Below are 11,666 nucleotides of genomic sequence, written 5' to 3'. Positions count from 1 at the left end.
GTTGTCTCCTTTTTATTAGGCAGTAGTGAGAATGTTTTTATTCAAAACTAAAAACATAAAGCATAAACATAACCATGGGTTACTAGCTTAATTTATTTATTTACAAAGCATAGCAACATTTTTTTAGATGCTAATGAAATGAAAAATGCAAGAAACATAAATACTACTAAGTAGGGACATAGAATACTTACCTTGGTGGGGGCTCCTCCCCCAAGCTTGCTTCTATCATGGGATTAGCGGCACCTCCACCCCATGTGGTGGAAGACGTCATCCCAATAGTGGTCATTCTCCTCAGCTAGCCCATGTATGGTTGCTAGCTCTCCTGCGGTCTCCTGCTAGTGCTGCTAAAAGTTCTCCAGGTGTGCCTGAAAGTCGTGGCGAATGGCGGTGTTGTTGAGGCGGATGCCCTCTATTTGATGTTGTAGGATGCCTACATTGCGCTCCCAATCTATAGGAACTGCTATGGTAGAGTGGGGTCCTAGATGAGGAGGGGATATCTCTCTGAACTGGACAGCTACATATCCCTGCGACATGCAAAATGAGAAGAGCTTGCCCCAAATGTAGGAACCCACTGTGAACCTCCTGCTGAGTGCAACTGTGATCCGTTGTGCTACAGCTGGTCCCATGGAGAGACTCCTTCTGGTGCCTGCTACCAGTGGTGCTGCTGCTGGTGCTAGTGAGATCCTCCTGCCTCCTTTGCACTAGGCGGGGCGACCCAAGCACCCCACTGCGATGTGTGTTGCACGCCTCACATGACAGCATCTTGAGCATCTTGTTCGGCCTCAGGCGGCAGCAACTTGCCTTCTTGTCATCCTCCTTATTACCTGCATTTCACTTGCAATCCTACAGTCTCCAACAGGATGGTTAGCCGGTCAACATTACTTAACCAAAATTCTGTGTTGGGCAAACGAATTTCATTAACACGCCCTTGATAAGTCATAACATAAGAATCATCTTCTTGATCCATTTTTTGCATGTGTGCTTGGAAAGAGTGATAATAATCAAGATAGACTCTCTCAGTAGGTATGTAATTAATTAAAGCCCTATCAAGCAATACCATGTTTCTTGCAAGTCTAGTGATTAAGGAGGTGCACTCAACATATTCATCACGTGAAAAGTTCCTAGCCAATAATTTATCATGCCAACAATAGGGGAAATATGAATTTTATTAACCATGGTATATATGATTTTCATTTCTTCAACTCTTACAGTACGAAGATCATTCCTAGGAAACAATGTCATAGCAAGCCATCGGTGCATGAAGCGCAAAGTGGGATTATGAATTTCACTAGTTCTTGGTTGAGTAGAGCTATCCTTGTCACTAATTTCTTTCCAAAAGTCTACTCTATCAAATCCTTCTATGGCTCTATCCAAATTATGGTTGCAATTTTTATCAAAGCCTAGCAAAATACTAAACTGCTTCTAAGTGAAGGTATATTGCTCACCGAATAATCTAAATGTGACATGTGTAGCAGTTCTAGTGAGCGTGCATAGAAATTCTATGGTAAGTTGCCTATAGCCCTCTTCATTTACCCACCAAAAATTTTCCCATCCTATTGCACGAAAGCTGACATGGAATTCGATTATCATACCTGTGCGGTTTAAGAAATTGTGGTCGTAGGCACAGGTACGATGAAATGTTTGGTTCTTGAGGATTCGGAAAGCTTGCCTTTCATGATCATCCACCAAGATGATTTGCTCAATGCTAGTTAGAACACGAATTGTTTCTTCTCCACTCTCTTGGCTTGCTTGGTTGATGGACATGGCATCGCTGCCATGGTTGCTTTGGCTTCCCGCCATAGAGTTGTCATCCGACGGGAACCGAATGTGCTTGTTGGCCTTCTTCTTTCCAATGCCCAAGGCACCTTTGAATTTCTTCATGATCCTACAAGCAAGAACAAGCTAGAGACAAGAGAGGGGTTAAGGATTAGTAAAACAAATGAGCAACTCCCTTTTGTGATGAGTGGATCACCACTATGATGCTTCTCCTCTCCCTAATAATTCATTTGCTTAGTGATTTAAGCAAAGATGCTCATGGTGTGGAGTATGAAGGAGTGAGGAGCAGAGCTTCAGCTCTTGGAAGTGAATATGCTTGTGGTGTGTGTGTGTGAGCTTCACAAGGACATAAATAAGTGAGAGAGGAGTCAAAGTGCCAAAGGCACCAGAGTAGGGCGCCGGTTGGCCGCCTTGGTGGCATTTCAACCATCCCATGCATTGATTCTCTCCTAGATGCCCTCACAAGTGTGCCACCAGGTGAATGAGTGAAAGGAAAATGCCAAGAGGTGAAAGAATGGATTGGAAATGTTGGAGGCAAGGACAAGGTGAGTGGAGAGTAAAGAACAAAAAAGCACTCAGATTTTTGGCTTTGCCTTGCTCTTCACGTGCATGGAGGAGTGAATGGAGGTGAAAGGAATCAAGAGGGGGCAGAGGTGGGGCCAGTCTATGGTCATGAGTGGCCGGGTAGCCACCTAATCCCCCTAAATGATTTTTGACTTTTTAAGCAAGGTACTAAGCATGTTTTGACAGGAAATGATGATGCTTAGTGAAAATAAATGGGGCTTAAGTGCATACCTTTGCTTAACTCACCTCGATTTAGCTCCTCGGATTCCTTCCATGCAATTGACCTATGGTGGCTTGCTCCCGTGAGTGATGGAATCATCCACCTATTCATGAATGATGTGTATGTCATGAGGTTTTAATTTCACCAACAAACATTGCTCCGATCTCAGTTTGAAGTGGAATATTTCTTCCTTGCCATTTATATTGAGATGAATTTCTCTGGCTCCAACATCAATGTGAGCATTTGCCGTGCTAAAAAATGGTCTTCCCAAGATTAGTGGTGTTTTAGTGTCGGCACTAATATCCAACACTACAAAATCTATGGGCACAAAATAACTTCCTATCTTGACAGGAATATCCTCTGCTATTCCCGCCGGATATCGGACTGATTGATCGGCTAGCTACAATCAAATTGTGGTTGGGGATAATGAATTATGATTTAATTTATCATACACTACCTTTGGCATGATGCTGACGCTAGCTCCAAGATCATAGAAGGCTTGGTCAAATTGCTGGGAGCTGATGGAGCATGAAATTGTAGGATTCCCTGGATCTTCTTCTTTTCAGGTACCTGATAAAGTATGGCTGCGCTGCACTCCTCGGTCAATTTTACTACCTCTACGCTTGGTTGTGGCTTCTTTTTGTTGAGTATATATTTTAAATATTTGGCATATGTGGGGACCTACATAGCGTCAATTAATGGTATATGTATATATAATTTTTGAATTACCTCATTGAATTTCTTGAATTGTTCATCCTCCGTTGTCTTTTGATTGCGTTCTGGAAATGGCAGCACCTCCATATCATAGAATTCATGGGGGGTTGTCTTAACTTTTTCTTGGGGCACAACGGGGTCTTCTTCTTCAGCTGGAACTTTGATTACTACTTTCTTCTTTGTTGCTTTATGATACGATGGATCACGAGTGGTTTTTCCACCTCTTGTGGTTATAGCATTAAATTTTTCATTATGTGAAATTTTTGAAATCAAAGTGGGTAATTGATTTTCTAGCCTTTCATTAAACTTAAGCTGATTTCCTAACGCTAAAGAAAATTCATCAAGCCTAGCATGAATATCTCCTAAAATCCTATCATGGTCAAGCAATTTAGCATGAATTTGCTCATTGATTTTGTCTTGACTAAGGACAAGATCTCTAAGAGAAGAATAGTCAGAAGGATGAGTGGGTGAATTATCTAGATTAATTTGTAGATTCCATCTCTGGTAAGGCTACGGTGGAGGTGGTCCATATCCACCATCATTAAGAAGGGACTTAAGGTCTCTACTAGGGCAAACATCACTAGTGTGATTCATGCCCCCGCATTCTTCACATGACATGCTTACCTGTGGCTGCTTGGCTACAAAATATTCTATAATGGCACGGTCTCTCTTCCAATTTTCTCTTTCTTCTAACTTACTCAAAAGATATTCCATAGATACAGAATTAACCTTGTAACTATGGGACATACCCTTGAGATGCTCATCTATCCATCCTTGGTTTTCTACCATCTTCTCGATCAACTCCATTGCTTGACCTACCTTCAGGGAAAATAATGCCCCTCCGGCGGCACATCAAGGTGTTGACAGGACTCCATTGAAAGTTTGTGATGGAAATTTTGGATGAGCAACCAATCCTTCATTCCATGATGAGGGCATGCTTGAACATACTCTTGGAGTCACTCCTATGTGTTTAGAACAGATTCTCGGGCTTGTTGTTGGAAGTTAGAAATTTTAGTACGAAGAAGATTGTGTTTATCGACGGGGAAGAACTTGATGGGGAAGTCGTTTGAACACTTCTCCCACATATTCAAGGTTCCCGCATTGGTACAAAACCAATGCTTCACCTTTTCGAGCAATGAGAAAGGAAAAAGTCAAAGTCGAATGGCGTCTTGTGAGACTCCTCTAATTGAGATTGTGTTATAAATCTCTAGAAAGGTATGAAGATGAGCATTGGCATCCTCAGAAGGTTTGCCATGAAAAGGGCTAGCTTGCACCATGATTATAAGTGCGGGCTTGAGCATGAACTCTTCTTTTCTGCTAAGAATATTAGGACCTATGACTACATTGGATATAGTAGGGAAGGAATAATCATGAATCGCCTTAACGGTTGCACCAGAACTGGTTGATGCAATACTGCGAGGATGAATAGGTTCAATGGGTGGAGGTTTGGAAAGGATCGGTTTAGTTGGAATCTCTAAACGGACTGGGTTAGTTTGTAGAGAATTTGGATAGATCGGACGGAGGTTTCTCTGAGGAGGGGTGAGACTAGCTCTCGCCCTTCGAAGGATAGCCTCAGGATCATCCTGAAAACCTTTTGGCAAATTGAATCCACCCATGCTTGACTTTGTCTATTACAAAGCAAGCATGAATCTCAAGGGTATATATCTAGGCCAATGCCTTCTCCGACAACGGCGCCAAAAAAATGCTTGTTGATATTTTTTATGATTATTGGACTAATTCCACAAGCGCACAGAATATATTGATGTAGCACTACACTTGGGAGTAAACCAAGTATCGTATTTATTTCCACAGAGAAAAACTAGTACTACCACTTTGATAAATGATCACTTAAGTTCAAATGAATTTCCTAGACACAAATGTATGGAACAAATGAAAGTAAACTAACTAAAATAATAAAATGAGAAAAACTAGTACTACTACTATGGTCACAGAGTAGGTGAACATAAATGAAGTACTGTCTTAATTGTAATCCTATTAATTGTCTAGCAACTGAGTAATGAATATACTTTGGGGCATACCAGCCCAAAACTCACCCTAAGGTTGATTAGGCACAGAGCACCATGAGTCCTATGACTAAATAACTAATTCCAACGTGGTGGACTACAGAGGATAGATAGGGGTGTCACCACCTGCCACGTACCACAATCTATCCGGAGAACTAGCCACAACCCAAGGTACCCTATAGTCTAAGCACCACGCTTACACTAAGTGATACTACTCTAATATCGCACTAAGATCAGAGCACCAACTAGTGAAGAGAATCCCATATATCAGAAACTTACTAACTAAACAAGATATGATCGAAATATTCACAACACTACTTTACTCTAATTACAAGAAAGTAAATGCTAAAAATAAAGACAAGTACTAAAGGAAATATAAATAGAAAGCAAGAGTAGCTTATAAGAGCTTACAGAGAGATTCCCGATGACTCCTCCTAAGCTCCTAGCTCTTCACTTCTTCACTCTCACTCTCACCACTAACCTAAACTTAGGAGTAGAGAGAATGATTCTACTTGGGACACTTTACAACTATGGGGAACACCTCTATTTATTGCACTAAGAAGCAAGGGGGTATTTGTAGGCATTGAAGAGGTAGTGGAGCTTCCTTGGGCACCGAGCGGCACGGTGAGGGCACCGGCCGGCCCTCCGATGCACCACCATTACATCGGAGGGTCACGGTTTGCTCCCAAAGGCGGTTGCATTTCTAGCACGTGTGAAGACTTGGTCTAAAGGCGGTTCCAAAGTCGGTTGATGGCCTCCAAGGGGTTGACAATGGGCCCATGGATCTAGGGTGAGTGAATCATGGCCACTACTCAAACCAACATGAAATGGACGCTTGTGATGCAGTGTAGGAGGTGTCCCTCGGATCGATGATGTGGACGGGGATAGGGTGGGGCCAGGTGGCACCACATGGCCATCGATCGGTGTGGCAGTGTGGGCCCAGAGGCCCCTGCAACGTCCATTTGCCGCCATGGTGCATATTTTCCACTATTTTCACTGTTTTTCCTGCATTCAAATAAATCTCATGAACAAGTGGAATTCCATTAGTAATAAACCAAATCTTTTCATTCTATGTTTTGTCCTTTGAAATGTATGCATTATTGATTGCTAAAATAGGTATTCAGTTACCATAAACAACTAGCAACTCGACGACAAGGTTCTACCTGAGGAGGGGCCTGGGCTCATGCCACCGGACCAGAGTCCCTATAGCCGTGCGATCTACCTTCAGGAGAAGGCAGATCGCCTACGGGCTTGGTAGGTGGACCTAGAGGTTGTCGAGGCAAAGCCCGAGTGCCAAAGGTAGGACTTTGTGGGGCAACAGGCTGCGCAACCCCTCGGCAACGACGAGGACGTCCGCATGGGGGCTCCCAGCACCCTACGCTTCCCTCAAGCAGCCAACAACATGGCATCCGTCGCATGCTGGCTAGAGGACATCTCCGATATGCTAGACCCGAAGACTAACAAGCGCCTGCACGAGGCAAAGCGGCTTCTCCATGTAGCTCTCAAGCAGTAGGCCAAGAGTTCTGTTTCTCGGCATCACGCTGCGCTCTCCAGACTGTTGTTGGTGGTCCATAACAACCAAATCCAACCACCAATTAAGACAAAAAGAGGAGAAATTGACAATCTTAAACTCATATGTATTTACCATTGACCAAGTTCCACATATATTTGGAGATTATTATTTTGTAGGATATAAACACAAATACATGGAAAATACACCAATAAGGCGCTTTCCGATGAAGCGTAAAGCTGACATGCGCAAAGAATAAATGGAAAGGCCCATCAACCCAAGTTATCTGGCGAAAGAGCACCCATGCAGTAGCCTAGATCCACTAAGTAGTCCACTATGCGAAGGCGATGGCGAGAGGGCCTAATCAGGGGTTGACCCACCTGGCACTGCTCGTGTTCTCCTTCCACGTGGGGCTTGCTGGTGGTCTTCCCATGGTAGTGGCATGCGGGCTTGCAACAAAAATAGTCATGAACTGACCTCCCCTTGCTCCACCACCTCAATGCATGGAGGCATGCAAAGAAACACGACTCCACTCCATCTCCACCGTCGATCCTATGATGGTTTGATCCAAGGGCCATGGTGAAGAAGCGCATGGATCACTGACGTGGCATGTTGAGTGGCCTCCATTCCACCTCTCCACCTATAAAAGGAGGCCTCCCCATCCTCATTTGACACACACACAAGGCAAAGAGCACCTCACTTGAACATCATTCCAAGGGCTTAGGCCCTCGATAGCTAGTAGAGTTGTAAGAGAGAGATGTGAGGGAGAGCTCGAGGAAGTGCTAGATTTGTCGGTGTCTCCCCAACTTGTACCTCGATGAGCATCTTTACTTCAATGGGTTCTCCCGCTAACTAAGTGTTCGTGTTTTCTATGGTAAAAAGTCTTTGATTAGTTAAACTTACTCTTATTTGTTTGCGGGGTCGTCGTCCATCCCCATGGTGGATCCTCTAGTAGAAGGGCCCTGATAAAGATGGATAACCCTTGTTGGCACACTAGAGTAGTAGTTGATAGTGTAGACGTGGTGTCTAGGCTAGAGGATACCTTCTTTTGCCTCGTTCCCCATAGTTGAGGGGTAGGCAGCAGGTGGTGATAGCCCTGTCCGTCTCTTGTAGTTCCCCACATTCAGGTTCGACGTAGATCTACATTCTGGCAATTCTTGGCAAACCAAGTACTCACCAGTGCCTGATGTAAGCAAGTAGAAGTAGAGTTTATCTATCCATAGACCTTATAACCATAGGAATCCATCTCAATTCGACGTAGAGCTATAGGCTAGCAATTCTTGGTAGACCAAGTATTCACCAGGGCCCGAGGTAAGAAAGTAGAAGTAGAGTTTATCTATCCATAGACCCTATAACCATAGGAATCCATCTCAACCTTTACCAACTCTACCTTGGTGTTGTCCTTGGACGAACAATCTAGAAGAGTACCTCCATTCCCTATTGAAAATATGTAACACCCAAAATTCTACTACAAATTAGCAATTAAATTCTTGCCCTATTTATACATTTTCTAGGTATTTCTAACTTAGGCCAAATAATAAATATTGTATAAATAAAATAAACTATAAGTTTAGAAACTTGTTTGTTGCATTCATGCCGAATCATATGGTCTTTGATTGAGTGTAGGGCTAGATGAATTGAAATTGAATTCAAAACTTATTTGAATTTGGCTTAAAAATGAAAATGGAGAAAATAGAATTGGATAAAAATTTGATTTGGAAAAGAATTCACCTACTGGCCCAACTCCAGCTAGCCCAGCCTTCTTCCTCCCCCTTCCCGGCCTGCCTTGCCCGGCATCAGCCCACTTGGTGGCTGCCCCGCACTGGCGCGCTGGCCCGCACCCCGCGCGGCCCAGCTTGCCGCCCGCGCGCGCATCAGCTCGGCCGGCCTTCATCGCCGAGCCACCTTCCATTCCCTCTCTCGCGCAACTGGACCAGCCCACCAGCGCAGCCCACCTCGGCACCGCGGCTCACAACGCCCATGCCGCCGCTCCCTCCCTTCTCTCTCCCGCTGCGTAGCTGGTCCCGCCTATCAGCCACATGCGCCCGTCATCTTCTTTCCTTTCTTCCCCGACGCTCTTTCCTTTTCTCTGCCCGTCAATGGCGTGGCTCCGAATGGAAGGCCACCGGCGTCCGTATGTAAGGCACCGAAACTGCCCCGCTCCCCTTCCTTGTACGCCGCAGCCGCCCACCTATAAAGGTCGAGGCTCCCCTCTGCCCTTCTCCATCCCCTGCTCGCTGCCGTGAGCCACCGCCGCCGGTGAATCCTCCCCTCCCGAGCGCGAACGCCTTCACCAAAGCCACCCGAAGCACTGCCATACTTCCCCGCGCCCGTTGGTACTTCCCAATTTGCATTTTGGCCTTGTTTTGCCCAGATACATCCTCACCCACGCGCCTTTTCCCTCTCTAGTTCGTGGCCACCGTCGATGACCAGCTTCGGAGCCTTCCAGACGCCGCGACCACCATCGTCGGATTCCCAGTGAGCTCCTGACCATCCCCGTGCCCACAGTTCTTGTTTTGGGGCCCTGGAAAGCCGTAGCCCAAGCTCTAGTTCGCACCGGCCATGGCGCTACTGGCATCTTCTTCTTCCCCGGCGAGCCATCGCCCGGCTCTCACCCCTGCGCTGTTGGATCTAGCACGGATGGCCTGGATTAGAAACCGGTTGGATTTAAGTGGCCGGTCCACGGTGAGCCATGGACCCGTTCCACCCCACCGCATCAGCACTGGTCCACCGCCACGTGGTGAACCACACCAACCATGTGCTGCCACGTGTCACCCAGTCAGCAGTAGGGTCAACCGTAGTCAAAGCCACGCCTGTTTTACAAAATAGCCCCTCGGTTTTTAGTGAATCAACCCGCAGTCCTGGTTAGTTCAAAATAATTATTTTTCGGTCCTGATTTTATTCATTTAGGACCCTGTCATTTCTAGAAATAGTATGCCCGGTCCAGTTTCATTTAAATTCAGATTTTAATTGTTTTAATTCGAAAAATAGGTTAGTTTATTTATAGAATTGCCATTACATCTTATTTCATGCATAACTTTCACGTTTTAAGTCTGATTTGAGTGATTCTTTCGCTCATGTGTTCGTAGCAATGCGTAGAGTAGATCTGTAAGCTTTTCAACATATGTTTTCACTGTTTGGTGTACTGTTCTAATGGAGTTCTATCTTGTATGCATGTAATGATTGGAATGATGCTTGATTGACGTTGGATCACGATTAGAGGGTGAGCCATTCGAGGTGACTGAGGACCCCCAGCAGGATAAGTAGTACTCCCAGGATGACTTTGAGGAAGGCAAGTGTACCGAAGACCCCTTGTTACCTATGAACTACTACCACTTACATTCATGCATGAGTTTAAATTGAATTTCCTTTAAGGACTTTACCTAGATAATTCCTTGTACCACATATCCTTGATACCTGGGTTTATTGGGTAGGCATTTTGGATAGATGCTGCAGCGCTTAACATGAAGTAATTGTTAAACATGTTTAAAGACTATATGCAATGTGATAAAATGGAACCTTTTAGCAATAGATAGGGGGCTGGAGTACGGGGTTGAGTACTCTAGTGCCTCTCCATAAGGACTTCATCCTAAAGCGGCAACCCAGGAGGGACTGTACACCCCCGAGTGTCACATGGCTCTGACTTTAACCTATTATCTAGATTGTACTAGCTCGTCTATAGCTCCAGTAAGGGGTAAGAGGGTATCTTTCCTTTTTCTGTTAGGGTGTGCACCATGCTGCGATGCCCACGCGTGCCATTCCTTTGTAGCTATGACCTGTTAGTGCAACTAGCTAAGGGTTTCATAGTGAAACTCTACCACACTTCCTAGGAAGAGGTGTAGTGGGTCTCGCGAACCCTGGCATTGGGAATCACGGCTCGGTGGGTAAAGATGTACAATTTCTGTAGAAATAATTAACCTGTTATAACAGCCGTGCTCACGGATATGAGCGGTCTAGATCCTTCGAGATTAGTGGGTACTGTGGATGATGGATGGATGGGTTATGAGATAGAGCTTGATGATACTTTAATACCACTTGGGAATTGGGACTGTTCATTAAAGTAGTAATTCAGGTTGCTAAAAATTGATCAACTAAAATTGCAAACCGCAGTCAAACAGTGTCAAGCCTATTTGAGCCTCATAGATCCCTTTGTTATACTTGCTAAGCATGGTGAGCTTACACTTGCTTTACATCCAATGAAAATCCTAGATGGGTAACAGATAATGGATATGAAGAGTTTTCGGAGGATGTCCAGGACTACTAGGGAGACGTTCACCAGTTGGAGTCCCTGTGGTAGTTGGGCTAGTTATTCCGCTGTGATTGTAATAATTTTGCCTTCGAGCAAACTTTGTATTTAACTTTATGATGAGATATGCGATGTAATAAGTACTTTACTTTGATACTATTGCAATTTGTGATATATGTGTGTGTTTGGACATCCTGGGCGCACATATATGAGTACTTGGTTTTGCTTTGCAAAATTGGGTGCGACAAATTGGTATCGGAGCTATAACAGACTGTAGGACGAACAACCTAGGTAGAAATGGACGTTTTTAGGATTTCATTATCTTTATTTTACTACTTTTACTTTGCTATAAAATTTTTGCTTATATTCTGTTCTTTACCTATTGCTAAAATTATTTTGTTCTAATACTCAACCTTTTCATTCTTATAGATGGCCCATACCAAGTAGACCCTGCGCAAGTGGACCATCCTGATGCCCACTAGGAGGACTAGGTTCACTTTGTGCAAGCGTGTCCCGGCACACCTTGTGGAGGCTCTAAGGAACCAAGAGGAGGAACCACCTATGGAGGTGCCCATGGGGGAACCTCTGGAGGACTTGTTGGAGGATCCAATG

At 44.6% G+C, this 11,666-nt stretch overlaps 1 non-coding gene across 1 annotated transcript; it reads left to right on the top strand.

The window, feature by feature from the left end:
• The first annotated feature begins 4,192 nt into the window (after window positions 1-4,192).
• LOC136484501 (small nucleolar RNA R71) lies at window positions 4,193-4,299 on the top strand. Its single transcript, XR_010766023.1, has one exon. It is a non-coding gene; the product is annotated as a small nucleolar RNA R71 (small nucleolar RNA).
• The last annotated feature ends 7,367 nt before the right edge of the window (window positions 4,300-11,666 follow it).

This window comes from Miscanthus floridulus, chromosome 9, assembly GCF_019320115.1.
Source record: "Miscanthus floridulus cultivar M001 chromosome 9, ASM1932011v1, whole genome shotgun sequence".
Lineage (NCBI taxonomy): Eukaryota > Viridiplantae > Streptophyta > Magnoliopsida > Poales > Poaceae > Miscanthus > Miscanthus floridulus.
This window is presented reverse-complemented; position numbering and strand designations above follow the sequence as displayed.